This window comes from Solanum stenotomum, chromosome 1 (genome assembly GCF_019186545.1).
Source record: "Solanum stenotomum isolate F172 chromosome 1, ASM1918654v1, whole genome shotgun sequence".
Lineage (NCBI taxonomy): Eukaryota > Viridiplantae > Streptophyta > Magnoliopsida > Solanales > Solanaceae > Solanum > Solanum stenotomum.
In genome coordinates this window covers 71,479,738-71,501,661 of record NC_064282.1, presented here as the reverse complement: position 1 = coordinate 71,501,661, position 21,924 = coordinate 71,479,738, and the positions used below count along the sequence as shown (strand labels likewise).

General features: G+C 32.6%; 1 long non-coding RNA gene and 1 pseudogene across 2 annotated transcripts; both read left to right on the top strand.

Moving 5' to 3' along the window:
- Window positions 1–6,036: 6,036 nt before the first annotated feature.
- LOC125853321 (uncharacterized) lies at window positions 6,037–12,583 on the top strand. Of its 2 annotated transcripts, XR_007445156.1 has the most exons (6): window positions 6,037–6,127; window positions 7,789–7,851; window positions 10,313–10,756; window positions 11,313–11,388; window positions 11,758–11,843; window positions 12,185–12,583. It is a non-coding gene; the product is annotated as an uncharacterized LOC125853321 (long non-coding RNA). The 2 variants fall into 2 exon arrangements; XR_007445155.1 differs by lacking the exon at window positions 11,758–11,843.
- A 5-nt stretch (window positions 12,584–12,588) lies between these two features.
- LOC125856219 (viridiflorene synthase-like) lies at window positions 12,589–15,671 on the top strand (annotated as a pseudogene).
- The last annotated feature ends 6,253 nt before the right edge of the window (window positions 15,672–21,924 follow it).

Genomic DNA, 21,924 nt, shown 5'->3' with positions numbered 1-21,924 from the left:
CGACGTCGTTCCTGCAAAAAATAAATAATAATGAAAAAAATTAAATGAGGTAGTTTGATTCAGCATGAAGTTTATGAAAGAAAGGAAGACTTGTAAATTTGTGGTTCAAAATGAATGATAGAAATTTGTGTTACTTTAAATTATTTTATTAAAGGTAAAATAAACATTTTATTGTTAAATTACTATTTAATATTTAAATGTGTTTGTCTTTTTAGGATTAACTAAAAAGGAAAGTAAGTCAAATAATTTGGAATAGAGGAAGTATATTTTTTAAATTATACGACCGAATGTCGATAGAAATTTCTTGTCGTTACTGGTACGTCTTTTGACGCATATCTCGATTCTAGTCTTATCATCAATCCATAATTCTAGGTTTGATACTCTGTTGTTAAGATAAAAATGGTAGTAAAATTGATCAAGCTAGACCAACTAAGTAGATTTTCTTAACATTTTTTGAACAATTCGATGAATTGAATTTTTAAAATTGAAATTGACATTCTCACCTAGATTGCTACAAAATTTTAATTTTGAAATTCTTTTTATTCTATGAGATTTTTATAAAAACTTATTGAAATTTGTGTATCAAATTGGGGGAAAATATAAATTGAATGTGATTAAAGCAGTTTTTCGAAAAATTGGCTCAGCCAAACCGCCTTGCGGCTGTTTGTCCAGTTAGATCTCGAAAAAATACGCGAAATGAAAAAAAAGTTTGCGTAAAACGCACAACCGAGCGCAAAGTTATGACCACTTAATGTTTCACCATTTTACAACTAGTTTTTCTCTTATTTAGCTTTTACCTTTGTATCTTAATTTTTTTTTGCACCTAGAAAATGATACTTCTAGCTCAAAATTTCCTCGATTCATTGATTAAGTTCTTGCTTCCTTATTTAAAGGGATAAAACTTAATTAAAACCCTTGAACTATGATCGAGATTCCAATGACACACTTGGTCCTATTACCCCAAACTCATTTTATTTAAAGATTCAAAAGTGCACTACTTCTGTTCAAACTCTAAGGATGAAAATGGTAAGCCAACTACTCAAAAATTCTAATGGCAACTATGTATTCTGTCCAACAGTTGTGGATACTCGGCGTGCAAATTTAAGACATCTTTGACTCTATTTATCTAAGGGTGAGCTAATTGTTGTAACTACCGTTTATGATAATGCATTTGGATTTATCTGGTAATGTGACGTGCTTGTTGACAAACCAAGAAGGATACTCATGTTTGTCCAGTCATCTATTCTTGAACTTCTTAAATGCAAGCTAATGTTGTTACATATTATGCTATGCCTGAGTATCCTAATACTGGTGAGCTTATGCCGGCCATAGTCCCTTCCCTGCTCTTAGTTTGCTTTAAAGGCACCATTTTCGCGAGTAAAAAAAACATGTGGTTAACCAAATGGATCACATGTTTAGATCCAGAATTTGAATTACATGCGACTGAATTTACACCTTGATATACTCCCGGGGTGAATAATTTGTGGTTAAAAAGAAACTTGTCAACGATCAGGGTTACTTATTCTGCAGATTAATGTTATTAATCATCAAGGGGTAACTCCTGCTTCTTGAGATAGATCGATGTTGCTTTCCATTAAGTGTATTTTAGCTCAAGTGCAGTGTCTCATTTAGAAATTCTAAATTATATGTAATTAACAGATTGACTATTCTAATTGTGTAAACATGCTTTGTCAAAATCAGATCTATTTGATGAGAGGCTGCCGCGTCATGGTGCTGAATTTTGCTAGTTGTTTATCTTTTATGGAATATACACAACCTCAATGTATATCTCAATCTTTCTCTTAGATTTCTTGATAACTGTGCGAAGCCATATACATTGCTTCTGGTTTTCCTAAGGAGCTTGGACATGGAGACTCAGTAACCGAACTACACTATGTTGTGACTGATACAGTATGTTTGACTCCTTCAAATGTAGTGTAATAAGCTGATGGTACTATAGAGATCTAGGTACTTGAAAATATTAACATTCACTCTAATCTTTTGGGAGCATTTCAGATGAAGTTACATCTAAGTTGGTGCTCAAGGTCTTATTTTTATTTTAAACTATGTAAGTTTAAGGTCAATGTATTGATGCACACTCAACTCTGAAGCAGTGGTTGAACAAATCTCGACCATGGAGAAATCGAAATAGATTTACAAAGAACGTGATCAGAAAAAATTTGTAGTTGATGCTAACAGAAGAAATAGAAGTTGTTGTCGTATACTCATCAGGAATGATTTTTGAGACCTTTTCGTTTAGCTAAATTTCCGGTCTCTATTTATTAAAGTTACTGCTCAACTTCTATACTCATCAAGAAAGATTTTTGAGACCTTTTTGTTTAGCTTTCTTATTACATGGAAATGCTAATTCGTGACTCGGGTTTAACTAGCAACCATTTGTTAGTATAGCGAACGTATCCTTAACTGAGTGTTTGATATTTTGCTACGCGGTGATGGCCTGATATTTTTCGTCTTGGTGATTGTCATTGTAATTTCTGTAACGGTGTGATGTTAGATAATGGTAATTCTCGTAATAATCACTTTGATGCTTAGTGCGCAGAGACATATAATGTATGTCATAGTACTTCGACTCTGTTGATAGATGTTAGCTATGTTATGGTTTCTTATCTTCTATCGTTCAAAAATTACATCCCTTAAGCTAGCCAAAGTTATAATGGAAATTGTATACTGCATAAACTCCAACAAATTTCACCTACTATCCTTTATTGATTAATCCAAAAATATATTGTCATTACAGGTTGTCCCATTCGGGATGAAAAATGCTTTTGTCCCATTCTTGTCTTTTCCACCAATGTTCTTTCATAATTATTTTCAATTTGTTTGTCTTACTTCCTTTTATAGTTCGTTTAAAAAACGGAAAAGGGTCAAAATTGCCCATGAACTATGCTAAATAGACCACTTATACCCTCAATTACATTTTGGGATCAAAAATACCCCCGCAATTATCCCAGGAGACCACAAATACCCTCAAGAGTTAACACCCCAATTTTTTAGTGACGTGGCAAGCCACATGGGACTAATCCTCCACCTAAGCATTGCCAACTAAGATTCACTACAAAAGAACTTGATTTTTAGTGGCGACAAAGTCGCCACAAAATCCCAAAATATTGCCACTAAAGGTTATGAGTGATTTTTAGTGGCGACTAAGGCTCCAACAACCATTCACTAGTAAAACCTATTTTTTCAACAAAAAAATACGATAATTAATTTTCGATTGCGACCTAATTTTCTAAAATAAATAACTTGCAATATCCATATTAAAAACATCCAATATTATTACGAAAAATAATCAAAATTACTTCTCGATTCAAATCTCCTACTATATATATAATGCATCATTGTACATTTTATACATTTACATATGACATAAAAATAAAACATATAGTGTCTTCAAACTCCTACTTAATCGATATCATATTTGGTTTTTTAAAAACAATGAAGAAAAAAACACAAAATTATAATTTAATGTTAAAAACTTTTAGTGACGATTTTCTGGGCTTTTGTGGCGACTGTTGTTGCCGCTAAAAGTCTAGTTCTTTTGTAGTAAATCCTAGTTGGCAACGCTTAGGTGGAACGTGGCTTGCCAAGTCAACAAAAATTTGGGATGTTAACTCTTGAGGGTATTTGTGGTCTCTTAGGATAACAACAGGGGCATTTTTGATCCCAAAATGTAACGAAGGGTATAAATGATCTATTTCATATAGTTCGAGGGCAATTTTGACCCTTTTCCCTTTAAAAAATAATGTCTCCTTCCTTTTTGAAAATTCCTTAATTCTAACTTTTCACGTGATATGTTTAAAATAATCTGCTATAGAGATAAAAATCAAGATTCTTGCACAAAAAATTTATTGTTCATCAAATGTTGAAATAGATAACTATTTCTTCATTTTCTCAAAGTAGACATCATTTGATAGGCGTGTTCTTCTGATGGATTCTTTTCCTCAAAAACATATATCACTTCCATAAAGGTTATTGCCATGTGTTTATAAAAAGATTAAATTTGTTTTTTTTTGGTGTCCTCAAATTTCAACATTAAAACTAATCATAATTATTTTAATATATTTTTATATCAATCGATCAAATTCAATGCAACAGTATTTCGATATCATTATATAAACTTTTTAAATTTTTGAGTAAAATTTTATTATTCTAACTTTATATTATATATTTTTGTATTGAAAATTTACATTATTTTCATATTTACTTCATAATGTTCATGTATATCCTATTACCGAGAGCTCATTTGTACACTACACCAAAATAGGGTTCTAGCGACAATTACTCAATCGCCTCTAATTTATAGCCAAAAATCACTTAATAGCGGCATTTATACTGCCGTGGGTAAAAGATACACCTTAGTAGTGCAAATCTTCTAGAAAAAACGAAAATCAATCGCTCTCATTGCACTCTGCTTCTCCATCGCTCGACACTCTCTCTCAAGCGAATTGGTTCTCCAAATCCCTGTCCTAGCTATTTTCAGTCCTCAATTTCCTTCAATTCGTGTTTGTAAGCGAAGTAGAATTAGGGTTTTGTACTAAGAATCGAGCGTGGGGGACATTCAGAACAAATATTTATGCTAATCAGTGGGTGAAGATAGTAACAATGAGGTCGATAAAGGATAGGCTTTGCGGCGACGCTTTTTACAAACTGCCGGAGGTAACAAAGAGGATGATTTCAGTCATCACTCGCAGCAGACAAATTACCGGCAAGAGGTGTTCCATCTTTCTCCTCTTTTTACACTTATCATCACTTGTGGTGGCTTCAGATTTTTATAGTTTTTTCAGTTTTTTCATGTTTCTGTCTTTGTAAATTTGTGAATATGCATTTGATTAGATATTTGATAAACTGTTTCAGTGAAAATTTGTTATTGATTGTATCATAAGTGCTTCTATGTCAGTATGGATGAATCTAAGTTTTAGTAAAGGAGTGTGTTGGCCATACATATGTATTTATAGATTGTGTTAACTGTCTTCTATCTTATAGATTGAGGATAGTCTTAAGATATCATTCATTTGACAATTTTTTTAGTTAGTCCACTCCTGCACATATGCCCTTTTGTATAAGATAATACAGAGTCTTGCTAGTTGACTATTCAGAATTTGTTTCTTGTATTTTTACCATCTTAGCTTTGTTTATTCTTGTGTTCCCTTATAATTGGATTTGAGTATTTCGCCTAATCATTTGCAAAGTACTTTGTGGGTGTGCTACAAAGTACATTTTTATGTATTATAGGTTGTGGTAATGAAGGATTGGAGATCTTATAAAATAGACCATTTAATGATGTTGAGTTCAGGGAGGGCCAATACAACTCGAATATTTACCACTTAAGGTAACTTTGATGGTCACTCAAGTAATAATTATAATCTCAAAAAATCTTTTTTTCTTTTGCTAAAAATATTTGAATCAAGAAGAGTGATTTTTCTGAGATAATAATTATTAGTCAACCTTGTTTTAAACTTGTCTAATCAATTCATTGCGTGAAGTAGTTGTGTTTCTCGTTTTCTTTTTATTTGATTAAGTTGTGGTGGAATTGGGGAACAAAACTATTTGAGGTATTTGTGTGCCTGTGTAGTTTAGGAATTTTACGTAAGAGGTTGGGTTGCCATTTTGGATTGATATTACATTATTGGACATAGTATATCTGAACAGTTAAATAACGGAAAGTTTTGGAGGTTGTCGCATACATTTATACATGTAGTGGCCCATTTTTTCAAGTATTGTTAGCCTATGACACGTATTGGCCCTTTTAGTTGAACGAACATCACATATTTTTCTCTTGTGTTACGTCATCATCGAGCCAAAAAAATGTACATATCATGTCGACCTGTGTTGTGTATTATACAACTCTTCACTTTTCTCTATCATTCTGATGTGGAATTTGCCTGCCAGTCATTGTCTCTGTGAACCCGTCCTTGTCGGAATTAAATAATAAATCAACTTTTGTGCATTACCTTTTTTTCTTGTTTATCTTTTAAGTTATAATTGCCTGATACCAAATTCACCCTACTATTGCAACAAAGCTCCAACTTGGTTGACTAAATTTGCATCTCTTAATGTCCTTGCTGTGAGAGAGGAATCTTGAAATGCTTACCCAAACTATGATCAGGTTATGTCCATACTTGAAACTCTTATAATGTACATATTGATAAGTTAGTGATTGTTAATATTTAATTAAAACTATGTTATAATTATTCAATCCCCAAATAATAAGGTCTCTCTATAAAGTTTGACTTTAGGCTCCCAAACTTATTGAGACCGTCCTGATCCTTTGTTGAACTCCTTAATAACTAGTTCGATTATATATCATCTTTTATGTTTTAGATGCCAACTTTATGTTAAAAACTTAAAATGGTATCCAATTTGAGAATTGGGTGAATATTTTATTTAATTTCATCTATAATACTAGTTTCTCACTAAAAACTGTGTTTGCATGTGAAAAGATTAGTAAATTCTGCTTGTGCAACTTTAGGTAAAGAAAATAATTGTTCATGCAATAAGCCAAATCATTGAAAAGTTATGCCTTTTTTTTTTGTTTTAACATGAAAGTAACATATTTCATTGAAAAAATGAACTTATATAACCATTTTATCTCCTGTCTCATAAAGTTTTCCTTTGCCCTGCATTAATTTTTTGTGTTCTTTTTCTGGATATGCCTAAAGAATAATTTCATTTATACTATTGTCAGCCATGAAACTTTTATCATCTGGTGTTTTCATTCTAGGCATGCTTTTATCTTTTGTATTGTTTCATGATAATGCATTTGGGGGGGAAATTTGGAAACTCTTCTACATGTATTTCAAAAGATAAATGCCTATTCACGCTCCTTCTTAGTTAGTCCCTAGAAGAATGACATCTTTCAATATTTAGAAACTATTTAATTTAAAAAATTGCATTTTACTCATTACCATACAAATATTTAGGGTGGACATGGTATGGTAGATACTGAAATCGGAATTTTTAACACCGCGGTTTGGATATTATAGTTTTTGAAATGCATTTTTAAATAGTTTGGTATTCGCCTATTCGGTATGGTATTTGATATTTATAAAAAAAATACCAAAATACCAAATACCGTACCAAAGTATATAGTTACGTATAAAATTCATATATATGAAACTATATAATACTAGCAAATGTATAAAATAGTAACTAATTATCTAGATGTTGAAATTTTAATTCTCTATCAATGATTTAAATGTTCTTTTTGGGTGATTATTAACAAAAGAATTGTTGTTATTTATTTTGATTTTTTTTACAAGTGTAAGGTATTGGTATGATATAATTGAGATGTTTCTTGAAAAGCCAAAGTCAATACTTTATTACACAAACATATGTAAATTGAAGTTGACCAAACTATGGTAATAGATTTACCGTACTGCAAAATATCGTAATCAAACTTTAAAATACCGAACCATACCAAATTAATTTGGTATGATAATGGTATAGTGTTTTTAAAAATGGTAAATCGATATTACTGATTGAATCGAACTTTTCAATACCGTACCATGCCCAACCCTATCTATAACCTGTTATACACCATGAGTTTAAAAAATGTTCAATCTTTCTTTCTTAAACTACGCGTCAAGTCAAACAATGCCATATAAAATGGAAAGGAGAGATATTATTTGTTGCTCCAACAAACCCCAATGGTAATGGTGCTTCTACTGTTCTTTAGAATGCCAAGTACCCTTATTTATGTGTATGGGCTATAGTTTAAAAGAGATTTTTATGAATCCACTGCTTAACAACTTTCCAATTATGTTGCAGTGAGATCACTTCTGAAGGGTAGCAGATAACAAAACTTGATCAGATATTGCTTAATGGAAAAATGTTAGCTCTGAATACACTTTTTTTTTGTTAATTTGTGTCCGCTTTACTATTTTATTTTCTCTGTTATTCTCATGTTTGAGTATGAAATCTATTGATCCAGTACAAAACTTTTCCCCCTCTTAATGTCAAACATCGTATAGGTGCAGATTGATGAAATGAAGGGTCACATAGATGAGGATGTTGAGATAGATGTATGGGTATACAAAGAGAGACATGATTAGGAATGAAGATATCTGAAACAAGGTAGGAGTGGCCCCGAGAAAGAGCAAAATGTAGGAATAGAGACTGAGATGGTTTAGATATGTGCAGAGAGATGCACGAATGCCCCAGTGCAGAGGTGTGATAGGTTGACTATAGATTGTTACAAGAGAGGTAGAGGTAGGTCGAAAAAGTATTGGGGAGAGGTGATTAGATATGACATGACACAACTTCAACTAACCGAGGACATGAACTTGAATAGGAGGTTATGGATGACACATATTAGGATACGAAGTTAGTTAGTTGAGCATTGTCTCGCTTATTCCTCTTTACTATTAGTCATACCAGTAGTAGTATTACTCTTGTAGTTTTTGTCCTTTGACTTAGGTTATTGTTTGTAGGTTTTCTCACACGTTGATATCATTGTAGCGTGTTATGGCTATTGTTTAGGAAGATTTGTCTGGTTGTCTGTAGTATTTTTCCATGACTTTCTTTATTCTGTTATTTCTCCCTATTCCACTTTGGACTTTTTCTGTTGAGCTGGGGTCTATCGGAAACAACCTCTCTATCTTTAAGGTAATGGTAAAGTTTGCGCATATTCTACCCTCCCCTACCCCTACTTTGTGGGATTACAATGGTTTTTTTTGTTCTTGTAATGCAACTGGTTCCTAGTGTCACCATATGATGGATGAGTGATAATTGTATGCAACTTGTGTTGTTTACTGATACTAGTTCTTGAAGATCTCTGATAGAACTCGAAAAGTTAATTGATGTTTTCAGTATGTATTTTTAGTAATTCTATTGTACAAGCTTACAATGAATAGAAATTGGATAGTTTTTCCGTGTTATGAATGTGTTCAACAAGGCTCTACTAGTAAATGTGGTTGCATAATTAGATTGAAAACAGTATGCTAATATTGCAATGGTACTTTGGCACTAGTGTTGCTAAGCTGTTAGATTTAAAATGATGATGGAGATTTTATTGAATGGTAATATTGATTTAATCTTTGATTTTTGTTTAACTTAATATAGGTAGTTTGAAGTTGAAATCTTGTTCGCGGAGTATGTCAAGTGAAATAATGGGTTCATTCACAAAGATGAAAAATATAGTAACTAATCCGAAATGACATATAGTCTCCTGATTATAAGTGTGATGCCCAACACATTCATAAGCAACACTCTACTAGACATGACTTGTAGACTCCTTAAGGATATGACATGCTCTAATACCAACTTTATCATGCCCCAAACTCGGGTAGGCGCTAAAACTGCAGACCAAACATAGATCACACAATCTCAAGACTTGAAACTACTGAAAATTGGCCAATATGGCCCCCATATATAATATATGATGGACATTATTATATAAGAGATTTCTTTTATGCAAAACTAATATTTATGTCATTATTAATGTTATGTGGTCATTCGGCCAAGTGGCAAAATTTTATTTATTATTTTATTTGTGGCCCAATTAATGTAAAGTTCATAACTAATATTTAATAAAGAAAAGATCTCATACATACACCAGTGATTTGATGGATGTACCAAATCAAGTCTTATTGAGCCTGTATAAATTGGTCCCCCATTCATCCATTAGGGTTACAACATATTTTCTTACAGACTTACACCTTTTCCATTATTGACGATTAGACAGTAGAAAAACAGTTGTCATTTACGCTTTCGGGTTACTATGATATAATGTCTTCCACATCTTTTTGTAACATCATCCTCAATTTAACTAGTGTGTTCAAGATTCTGATATGCATTAAATCCTGACTAGCATGTTCAGGATCTTGATGTGCACTTTCTAAATTTGTCATATTTGTATACTTCTCAAAATCAGTTTAACAGAAATGTGTATGCTAGCTTTGCAATTTCGGATAGCTGACCTCTTAATCGCATATGGTGTTTAAATTAAAAAATATAATTAATAATTTAAAACTTAAGATGTTACCCTAATAAATATGGGTAGTATATCATCTTCTCACTACAAACAAAACACTTAAATTCTAGGGATTTTATTGAGGAGGTTAATATAACTCGATAAATTGCATCTAATTGCAAAGGTTTGAATAACCCTTCTAATTTCATAGCAATTTGTGGGAATCAATAACCCTGGTAATCCTCAAAAATTAAAATTCCATAATATTAAGGTGGGGACCTTTTCTTTTCCTTCCATTTCCCCAATGCCATTTCTCCTCTTCCGTTCAATTTTTCTCAAATTTGATAGTTGTGCACTAATTACACCTTATGGTTTCTACAGATAACACTATGTCAGAGAAGAAACAACGGCGCTGGTGTCATTGGATTCACCGGCAGCATCGGCAAAGATGTCTGGAAGTTTGGCGTCAAATCCGTCAGCGGTGACATCAATCATCAATGTGATAGAGCTCTGTCATGCATGTGTTGACCGTTAATTTCGCTGCCGAAGAAAGGAAGTATGCCTACCTCAAGGTCACTCGGAAATCTCTCCAAGTATCCGTCCATAGCTTATAATACAATTTAGTATACTTCTTCTCTTGTTAGTGTCAATTTTGTTGAAGATTTGGTACATATTGGTTAAAATATTTGCTTGTATAGGTTTGTCGATAAATTTTTTTGAATATTTTTTCAATTACTTGGCATTCGGTTTCCATGTGTTTGATTACCGGCAGATGCTGTGTCGAAGGAGGTCTATGCACAAGTGTCACTAATTCCTGATAATCAGGTATTCTAAATGCTTAAATTTAGTTCTTTTACCCAAAATTTATTTAATACAAGCATTTTCAGGTTGATTTTACTCTGTTTTAGCATTACTACTTGATAGCTAAAATTGAAGCTTTCTTCAAGGAAAAAAAAAGAATAGAATGAGGCAAAAATGAGGGGCGGGCCCATTATCCACCGAGTTTAGAAGGCTGTGATTGGTCCAAAGGGCGGGTCACAGACGGATTTCTCGGTTATAAAAAAAAATAAAAATAAAAAATGAAATATGTTGGTTGGCTAGGAAGGTGGTATTATCATTAACTTGGATATGTCACTTTTCTTTAGAGTTGTTGTTAATAAAGTAATGACTTGTTGAAATGTTTGTATATAATAGCTCTGGAACTTATTGGAATGCTTGTCGCCATAGGACATGAAAATCTGATTTCATTTGGTTATTGTTCAGTTGAGGAGTAACATCTGATCCCTTATTTAATTTTGGTGAACACATGTAGTTCCGGATTATTTAGAGGATTTGGCGTGTCTTTTGTAGATAACCATGTCTTTTTGGTAAACACATGTAGTTCTCTCGTTGTCTCACCCTCCAGTTTCTCAAATCCGGTGAAGTTCTTCCAATCGAACCATGAAATCTTGAATCAGGTATTTGTGTGTTCCTAGTATACCTTTCTTCTTCGGGTTAACTTTAGTGTTTTTTTTTTTTTGCAATTGACTCTTTCATCTTCACCATTTTTTAATTTTGTGTAAACTCCTATGTGTGTGCTTTGAATAGCATGTAGCATGTAGGTTTCCTAGGATGATCGCTTCTTTTGTTGCTTCTGTGAAAGTCTGTTCTCTGATCCCTTACTTATTTGTTGGCGATTGATATATAACATAGTCCGCATATCTAATGTTGCTTAAAAAGTAGGCTGCAAGAAATAAGTTATAAATTGTTTTTCGTACTGTGGTCTTTCATTTTCATAGTGAAATCTAGTTTTGAATTCAATTTGAATCCTTTTGTTGTGCAATCAGTTGGTGTATTACTTGCATCAACAAGATATGGAAGCGGCAGCGCTGCACAAGTGACACCCTTCATTAGCCAGGGTGTTGACTGACTGGTGAGATCAAATGTTCTCTTCTATCCTCTCTTTATTGACCTTTATTTACATCATGAACTGTAACTCCTGGCAGGGAATAGTGACTTTGCTAAATGCTCTATTTGGTGGTCTTGCTAGTTGCACTGCTACAGTGTGACAGTCTCTGCTCTCTATAATGCTCTTTAAATCTAAATTTCGCCCTACTAATAACTTGGGTATAAATAGCTACAACTACACTCTTTCATGCTTGACTTCATGAATACTGTTAATGATGGTTATTGTCTCATTTGTTATATTTAAGTATGTGTACTGGTGGATATTTGACATTGTTTCATTATGAATTCATTACTTGATGACTTTAGGCTTTCATTCGGAAATGCGCGCCCATTGTTGTTATCCTTGGAGAGTTGATGTTGCTTCCATACAAATGCAGCTCAGTACCTAAAACACTGATTGACCATTTTTGTGATGAACGACAATCGAATGGCGAGCAATTTCAGCTATACCTTGCATCAAACCAACAATTCAAGATTGTCACTACTTATTAACACGCTTGAGTTTCACAGGACTGATAAAGATATTACTCCTATTGGTGGATTTCCCCATTATGGTGTGGTGATGGTTGATTACCTGTTGATCAAGGGATGTTGTTTTGTCCTAAGAAGACGCTAAAAAAAATATTAGGTAAAAAAACTAACCATCTTCCATGACCAAAACCTAGAGTTGTTGGAATGTGTATGTGTAATTGTTGTAGGATACAATAGAGATGTTTTATTCAGAAGACGAAGTGGATATAAGTAATGGAATTAGCAGCATAAGAAGTCGGGAAGCAGTTGCCATAGATTGTGAAATGGTTGGAGGGGGGAGTGATTGCTCACTAGACCTTTGTGCAAGGGTATGCCTAGTTGACGAAGATGAGAAGCTTATTGTTCACACTTTTGTTCTACCTCAGATTCCTGTGACTGATTATAGGTATTTGCTGTCAAATAAACATATCTATTTATAGTATCAGGTGACATTTTTAGCATTACACCTTTCCACACTTCCTCACCATTTTGTGCCAGGTATGAAATTACTGGTATAACGGAGGTAAATCTACGAGATGCCATGCCTCTGAATGAAGTCCGGGAGAGAATTCTGCAGTTTCTTCACAATGGAGAGTCAATTAGTAGAGTAAGATTGGATGGGCCATAACCTTGAGAAACACCTGGATTGCTTGAAGACGTATTATCCTGATCATCTTTGGAGGTAAGTTTATGTTGTTTTTTCCTTTCTAATAAATGAAAGTCATTTTCTCTGAACCTTGAATCTTATATTATGTCCAGATCATGAGCTTGTCTTGTATTAGGTGTATTACACCATTCACTGCCATATATTAACATGAATGGTTTATTTATCCATAATTTGACATAACATGCTTCCTTAAGAGTACCAAAATAGTCAAGGTGCGCGCAATCTGGCCTAGACAACACTAGACAACACTGTTATTGAAAAGAAGAAGAAAAAGAAAGAGGGAGTAGCTTATGATTGACTATTGTTGTGGGTGGAACATTAATGCTTAGGTTAAAGTAAATTTGTTCTTGAGATGGACCTATTAACTCAATCAGGTACTGATGTCAAGAAGGCTAGTATTTTTCTGAGGCCCTTGCTGCATGTTTTTATTTGCTCATTTAGTTAAGGCGTAAAATGGCCCACTTTGTTACCCCCTCAGGTACTGATGTCAAGAAGCCTAGTATTTTCTCCAGCTGAGGTTCTATCGGAAACAACCTCTCTACCTCACAAGCATAAGGTTAAGGTCTGTGTACATCACCCCTCCCTAGACCCCACTTTTGAGAATCTTCTGGGTATGTTGTTGTGTTGTAATCACTCAGAATTGCTGAATTGCTATGCATCAGTATTAATGATATCTTATGTTTCACTATTATGTGTGGTAAAACCTGTAAAATGAAATTCAAGAAACTTGGATCTAGTAAAATATGAGTATATTTGTTAAAATTCAAGGTCGGTAGCTAATAAATGTGTTAGCTTAAAAGTCAAGGTTAGAACTTCATAAACTTGTTCATTTAAGTCCTCTCATGATGCCTTCATTTCCTTCCATCCATGGGAGAATATGTGGTCATCCCGTAAACTTGATCAGCGAGCTTGTGCTGACTTCTCTTGTACTCCATTTTGACAAATTCGAACATAAGAAATGAAGATAAAAGTTAGAAATATCATATCAACTGTTCAATTTTGATTACTAAGACAACATGGTTACAACATCTCTCCAAGTAATATATCTATCAAACACTACTATATGAATTGGAGAATTAAGCGCTACTACTTTCTAATTTTTTTTTATATATAATTATTATGTTCTTGCTTACGCCACTGACTTTTAATTGATTACTCTTTTGTTTTCAACTTGAACCAGAACTCTTTAGCAGATTCCAAGATGCAAAAGGAAAATTTAATGAATCCCTTGGCAACGACATCAAGGGTCTTTTGAACTTATACGAAGCTTCACATGTAAGGACTCATGGAGAAGATATTTTAGAAGAGGTTCTTGCTTTCTCTACTGCTCATCTTGAGTCTGCAGCTCCACATTTGAAGTCACCACTGAGTAAACAAGTGACACATGCACTTGCGAAATCTCTTCATAAGAGCATTCCAAGAGTTGAGACACGCTACTTCATCTCCATCTACGAAGAGGAGGAATTTAAGAATGATGTGTTGCTCCGATTTGCAAAACTGGATTTCAACTTACTCCAGATGTTGCACAAGCAAGAACTCTGTGAAGTATCAAGGTAATTAAGCTGTTAATTAACATCAAAAATATAAATTGTTTGTTGATAGTAATTTCTTGAATTAATTCTAACATTCGTACTTATTTTGTAGGTGGTGGAAAGATTTGGATTTTGTGATAACACTTCCATATGCTAGGGCTATAGCAGCCGAATGCTACTTTTGGACAGTGGGAGTGTATGCTGAACCTCAGTACTCTCAGGCTCGTGTCATGTTTGCTAAGACTAGCAATGATTTCGATAGTAGATGACACATTTGATGCTTATGGCATTTTAAAAGAACTTGAGGTCTACACCGATGCCATACAGAGGTATGGACTACTTCTGGACAATTAATAATTTAAGTAGATGGCCCATAAATGGCAGAAAGGACCATATCAAACAACATATTTTGGTACAAATTTGAAGTTTTGCCTACAATTTGTAATCAGAGACAAGCCTGGATGCCGAAAACTAGACATTTCTCCTCCTTCATCCCATATATATTCTGTTAAACTGATAAAATTATCAAGTTCTTTTCTTTTTCATTTATTAGGTGGGATATTAGCCAAATTTGTCCATTATATTCCCATTGTTCGTTTTACTTTGATAGTCCCCTCCCTGCTAGTGAAGAAAATGTTCAGTCACCGTAGGTTATGATGTTTAAGAAAGTAATACGTAAGATTTTTGAATTTTATGGTCTTAAATTAAGTTATGTCAAACTGATGTTGCTTATGATGTTTTGTTGTTCTGCTTTTTTTTTTGCAGCCAAGATGTGGCTAGTGAACCATTTTCCTCCATGGACGCAAGACCATCCGGTGATAATTGTTATAGTGGCAAACGTTAGTGTCTCGCAATCGTATTAGATAGTTTCGATGATGTAATTGCATGATTGGACCGGATGTCATAATGATTAGAGTGAATGATGTGTTTAGCAATTGATCGGGGTAGTAGGGATAATATCAATTTACTCGTAGTGGAGTTGAATACATACACGACATTATTATGCTCTCCCAGCCAAATGATACATAAACAATTTTATGTTAGCAATGTGAAAGTACCCACTTAATGTTTTTTTGATTGCTGGCAACTCTATCATTACGTGTACAAATTTATGATTGTTCGAATTATTATTGACCTAATTAGCTTTAGAGTATTGTTCCACGGATGGCAAAATATAGGAAGATATTCATATTTTCATGAATTGTGGGGGTTTCCACCCTACTATTTTGTTACTACTATCAGAGGTTGTGACTCCTGGAAATTAAATGGTAGTTTTCTAAGAATCAATTTGCGGGGTTCAAATCGTCACAAAATAACCTTTGCTGCTTGTTATAGGGGTTAGTGAAAAATCCCCACAAATTAATTATGGCAGACTTAACTCTGGAGGTTGCTGAAACCTTTGTTACAACAAACTGTGGGGGTTTCTAACCCCCATAGTATGTAAACTAAAGGGAAAAATGTATATAATAGCAAAAAGGACGGGAAAATTGTATATAATAACAAACTATTAATTCAAATTAAATACTATAAATATAGTTTGATTTAATTGTACCTTATAACAAACTGTTGCTATTTCACCTCTCTCCTGGTGAATTTCGCTTGCCACTCTTGTTCTCTCCCTCGCCTCTCTCATTTTTTATACAAACACAAGTGTATAAAGTGCGTTTGTGTTTGTATGAAGCGAGAGAAAATTGTATATATACATATACTTTCGTTCCCCTCTCTCCCCTCTCCCAGATCTTGCTCGCCACTCTCCCAGATCTCGCTCTCTCACTCGCCTCTCTCACTTTATACAAAAACGCAAATGTATAAAATGCGTGAAAATTGTATATATACATATATTTTCATTCCCCTCTCTCCCCTCTCCCAGATCTCGCTCGCTCACTCGCCTCTCTCACTTTATACAATTGATCTTTTTGTATATGTATACCAAAGCAGATTATACAATTGATTTTTTTTATATATGTATAGCGAATTATACATATATATGTTTGCTATGTAGCGCAATTATGCAAACTTTGCTATAACATACAAATATGAATTTTGTGTTTGCTATATGTAAAAGTTGCTCTAAAATAAACCCTCGCTATTTAGGCTTTTTTTGTAGTGTCTGATGAAGTAAATGTACACATTCATTAAGGAGCTTAGCGGATTGACTTATTTAAAGCTTTTTAAGCCAAAATAACTTTTAATAATTTTTGTAGTATTTGGGTTAAAAAAAGTGCCTTTAAGAACTTGTTTTTAAACCAAAAAGATAAAAATAAGTCATAAGTTAGAATTTTTAATTTATAACGTTTGACTTATAATTTAAAAGCTACAAGTCCAATCAAACAGACTTTTAGTCTTGCCACAATCACTCTTACCACAATCACTACACAAGCACAATATCTAGCAAGATAATAAACTTGATTTCCTTGTTTATTACTTCCTCTGTCCCAATTTATGTGACTTACTTTCCTTTTTAGTCAGTCCAAAAAAGAATGACACATTTCTATATTAAGTAACAATTTAACTATAAAATGTTTATTTTACCATTAATGAAATGATTTACAGTCACACAAATTTCTATCTTTCATTTTGGACCACAAATTTTAAAAGTCTTTCTTTCTTAAATTTCGTGCTGAGTCAAACCACCTCACATAAAATAGGACGGAGGGAGTATATTAAATTTCTTAAACTTGTGCATTCATAATGACTTTTATTTGTACAAGTATATATTTAGACATCTCAAGTAGTCTAGTATTCAACATGTTAAAAACAAAGTATTGAACCCGTAGTTTTAGAAGTACAATGTGTTCAATATTTTTTTTTTAAAAAGTTAAACTTATTAAATATAAATCATACATATATCTCAGGATCTAGTACAAGATTAATCATGACTAAAAATGCTTGAAATGAGAACTTCAAGATCACTTTAAGGTAAAGTAGTAAAAATAAGTTAAAAAATCAAATTTAAAGAAATAGAAAAAGAACAAGATGGTCGAGCACAATATATGAAGGCATAGAAAATAGAAAATTAAGGAGAATATTAGGAATCCTCATAACATAACAAGTAACACCGATTTACTTGTGCTTATAGCATAAATTTCCTTGGATAGTCTACTTAGGTCGTTACAATATATTTTTTATATGATTTTTAAGAATATATATTATTTTGTTTGCAAACAGAGAATTAATTTTATTTTTCAGACCTTTTTAAAGTGGAAGGTAAGGATGTCATGATGTTTCAAGTTCTTATCTGCATACCTTATCTATACTTCTCTTTTAATATAATGTGGTAACTTGTATTTCTCTTACAATTATGTTCGACTGAAACTATAGTATTTGATTATTAACCTCTGTTATAGTAAATTTATTTATTTGTAGATTACTTCGAGTAAAATGACTTTTCTTTTTAAATCTTTTGCTAGGATGTTACATCTTTATCATCTTTTGGAGGATACTTAATTGGTGATTCCAAAATAAGTGAGGTAGAACACTTCTTTTGGTGATTGCTAGGGCTGCTTCCTATTCTCTAGCTCGTTCCTCCTATTTATCATACTCCGACTTCAATGATTCTTCTAATCTAATCTATTAATTATCCAATTTTTTCGTGTCCTCTTCAAAGTTGATCAAGAATTCCTGGTAACTTGATTCGGCTCGTGCCAAGTCCATCCATTTCTTAACCATGAAAGGGAATTCATGTTTGAGTTTTGCCATTTGGTTGGCTTGTTCATCGCTAAATAGCGAGGGATCTTTATTTAAAGAAGCAATTGCACCACACAATTGTTTTAACATTCTTGACTTTCTGGTTACTAGGACTAGATACATTTTGGACGGTAGAGTTATAGTTCATCACAAGTACTTTATAAATTGTTTGCCTTCCGGCCAACCAAAAGGGTGTAGTGAAATGGTAAATATTTCTCCGTCCTTAACCAGATGTCTTGGATTTGAGCCTTGCTGAGTCTTTATCAGAGAGCACTTAACTCCTAATGTAGAACTTTCCAGTGCGGATATAGAATTTAATCGGGATCAGTGCAAGTACTAAATACTGATGGAAACCAAAAAAAAGAAGGAAATATTGACTTCATCATTACATTTTACTGAATCACTATAACCTTTAGAAGGTTAATGGATTATGCCCCTTTCAGTCAAATGAAAATATCACCTAAATAGCCTGTTTTACAAATGTATAATCGAATACCTCTCCTTACAAATAGGGTACACGTCCTTCTGTTAAGTAAGTAATGCATGTTCTTTTCCATGCTCTTAACCTTAGAAGAAAAAAACAATAGCTTTTTAAGCTGCACTAGTTCTTTGGCTCCTTAGGGTCGTTTGGTACAAAGATGCATAATGCAGGAATTACTAATGCATGAATTAGTAATGTAAGAATTAGTAATGCAAGATTTAGTAATGCAATGATTAGTTTTTATTAAGTGTTTGATTCAATGTTTTTCATTTAATCGTATGTTTGATTTAAAGTTCTAGATTTTTTTTTTCTTATTATACCCTTGAGTTATTATGAGATTTTATATTTCATTTAATTTGTCAAGTTAAATACTAAAATATATTATTAATTTTGAGGTGTGATATGCCACCATATATATAGAGATCCTTGATAGCACGGTATATTTCTAATTTTTTGTTGATAAAAAATACCTTAAACTTAACATAGATTTAAGGCTGCTTAAATTGTTCAAATACACGAAGCTTATTTTTTTAAGAAAAAATAGTTCAAGTGATCAATCGACGAACTACATTTAAAAAAAACCCCGAAAAAAAATCAATCCAATATAACAAATCAAACATGGAGAAAAAAATATTAATTAGTGAAATCATCAAATTACATGGAACGAATTTGGAGAATTCAAAAGAATATTTATAAATATTCTCATATAAATAAAAAAATCATTAAATTACAAAAAAAAATTAGGAAAAAAGATTTGGGATAGTTTAGTCATTTAGGGGTCTTAGCCAAGGATTGTTAAACCTTGGATTAGTTATCCCTCCCTTTTCTAGGGATAAAATAAGACCTTGTATGAGGTATAACTAATCCATGGATTATTAAACCTTGGATTAGTTATCCCTCCCTTTTCTAGGGATAAAATAAGACCTTGTATGAGGTATAACTAATCCATGGATTATGTTAAATAAAGTAACCAAACAATGTTTTTGTTGGACTAAATTTTAATTCATAGACTATTTCGATTAATACCTCCTATCAAACGGGTCCGTAATGTTAAAAAGATTTAGGCCTGTTATGCACATGAAGTCATGATACACCACAAATGCATCTTCTCCAACCTTGAACTTGGGTCCAACTTTGACCGTCTACTCCTTATGTCCACTACTAAGTGTACATGAAGTCACACACCTGAAAATTTTTGTTTGGTGGTAACTACTAAATTTTGCACATATTTATATGGAAATGGTCCGAAATATATTTGAATTTTGATAAAAATTGTGGTAACAATTTCAAATTATGGGCGAATTATATTATTTCTCTGCACTATTTAATAGTGTATTTTAAAAGTATGCCAATTAAATCAATGCATGAATACATATACGATAGGCAGCGTAGGTCACAAAATAATATTTTATGAGCCTATCATTAACTGTCACGTAACAATAAGGTGAAATTTGTTTTGATAATACTCATTTTTTAATAATATTGATTAATTTAGACCCATTTCTTTTTACCTCTTTACCTAATTCTTCTTCCCCATAGCCATTGTTCACTCGAACACAAAATCATCATTGTAGCTCAAAAAGGTAAGCTTTAAGAAGTTATTCTCTTTAATTTTTGATGCTTTGTTTGTCTTGTTTGTTCAATTTTTAATAAGGGCTTCTAATTTCTGATTTTTTAGTTAGGATTAGCCATGGAAGAAATAAAGTTGTAAAATTGAATTTGAATAACATTTGTTTTGACAAGGATGATCCAAAGTTGAATGAGAAAATGCGATGTTTCCATGGGTTGTTGCTCTCTTTGAGACGCTTAATTTATCAGACTTGGGGAAGAGGAAAGGTTGGCAACTGAATACAAATTTCCCTTTTTGACCTTTTTAATTTATCAAATATCCAATTTTTTTTTAAAAATCAATTAATTAGACTAATTGACCAATTTAGTTAGTTAAATGGCGCATGTGAGACAATCACTTACGATTGACTAGGTAAGTGGTATAGCTGGGCACAAATATACCTTTAAACTATAGTATTAGATATTGTAGGGTAATTGAACCCACCCAAAGTTTGGGATCGTTACACCAATTTCGTCAAAGCTTAAGTATATTTTGGACCAGTTTCCCAATTTTATTCTCGCATTCTTTTAGAGAAATTGAAGTTTTTAGGTTGTTTTTTCCTGGTAGAAAATTCGGTCTAGACTATTGAATTACTATATAGTAAATATTGAAGAACATCTGCTCCAAAATATAATTAGATATTTTAAATTATTACTTAAAAAGATTATAATTAGATGTAGAAAATGGAGGTTCTAGGCTATATCCATCTCCTGTATTGATGAGTTAGTGTAAAATATGGCCTCCCTTTACATCTTGCTCAGCTCCATCAGATTAAAGTCATCTGCTGTAAGTTTCCACTCTAACTGTATATAGCATACTTAGCAATATTACCATCATAGCTAGCATTAGTTGTTTGTCATAGTAGTATGTATGAATTATGATGGACATTATAAAATAGATTTATTTTATGTGCGATCAATATTCATGTCATTAAATATTATAGGATCAACTTAATTGGGCCAAGTGACAAAATGTAACTTATTATATTATGGGAAAATTACTTATATACACACATTTACTTCCCTTAATATCCATTTATCCCTACCTTTTTTAAAAATTTCAAAAATCTCTTAATTTCCCCAATTCATAAAATCTTTCGGATACATAAATATTTCACTCCTATTTTCTGCCTACACCCACGTTTCCCACTCCCCATTTCACTCCATTTTATTTCTAAATTCTCTCCACTTCTTTAGCAGTTACAAATTTTCAAATTCATTTTGATTTTCAGAAGGTGTCTCTCAAGTTTATCAATTAATCTATTTTTGAATTTCAAATCTTTTCTATTTCCAATTAATGATTTCAAATTATTCAAGAGGTAGATTTCTTTCCATCACTTTAATTTTCGATTTCTTTTATTATTATTTTTTAATTTTTTCATCTTAAAAAATAAAAATAAAAATAAAATTACCTCCGCCCCCTGCTCTCATTGAAATCTTATTGAACCTTTGCAATTTTAGTTAATCATATTGTCGTTGAAAATTTTTCTTGAAAAATATTTATTTTCTTTTAATGTTTCTACTATTGAAAACGTTCGAAAAAAGAAGAAGGAAAAAGTTG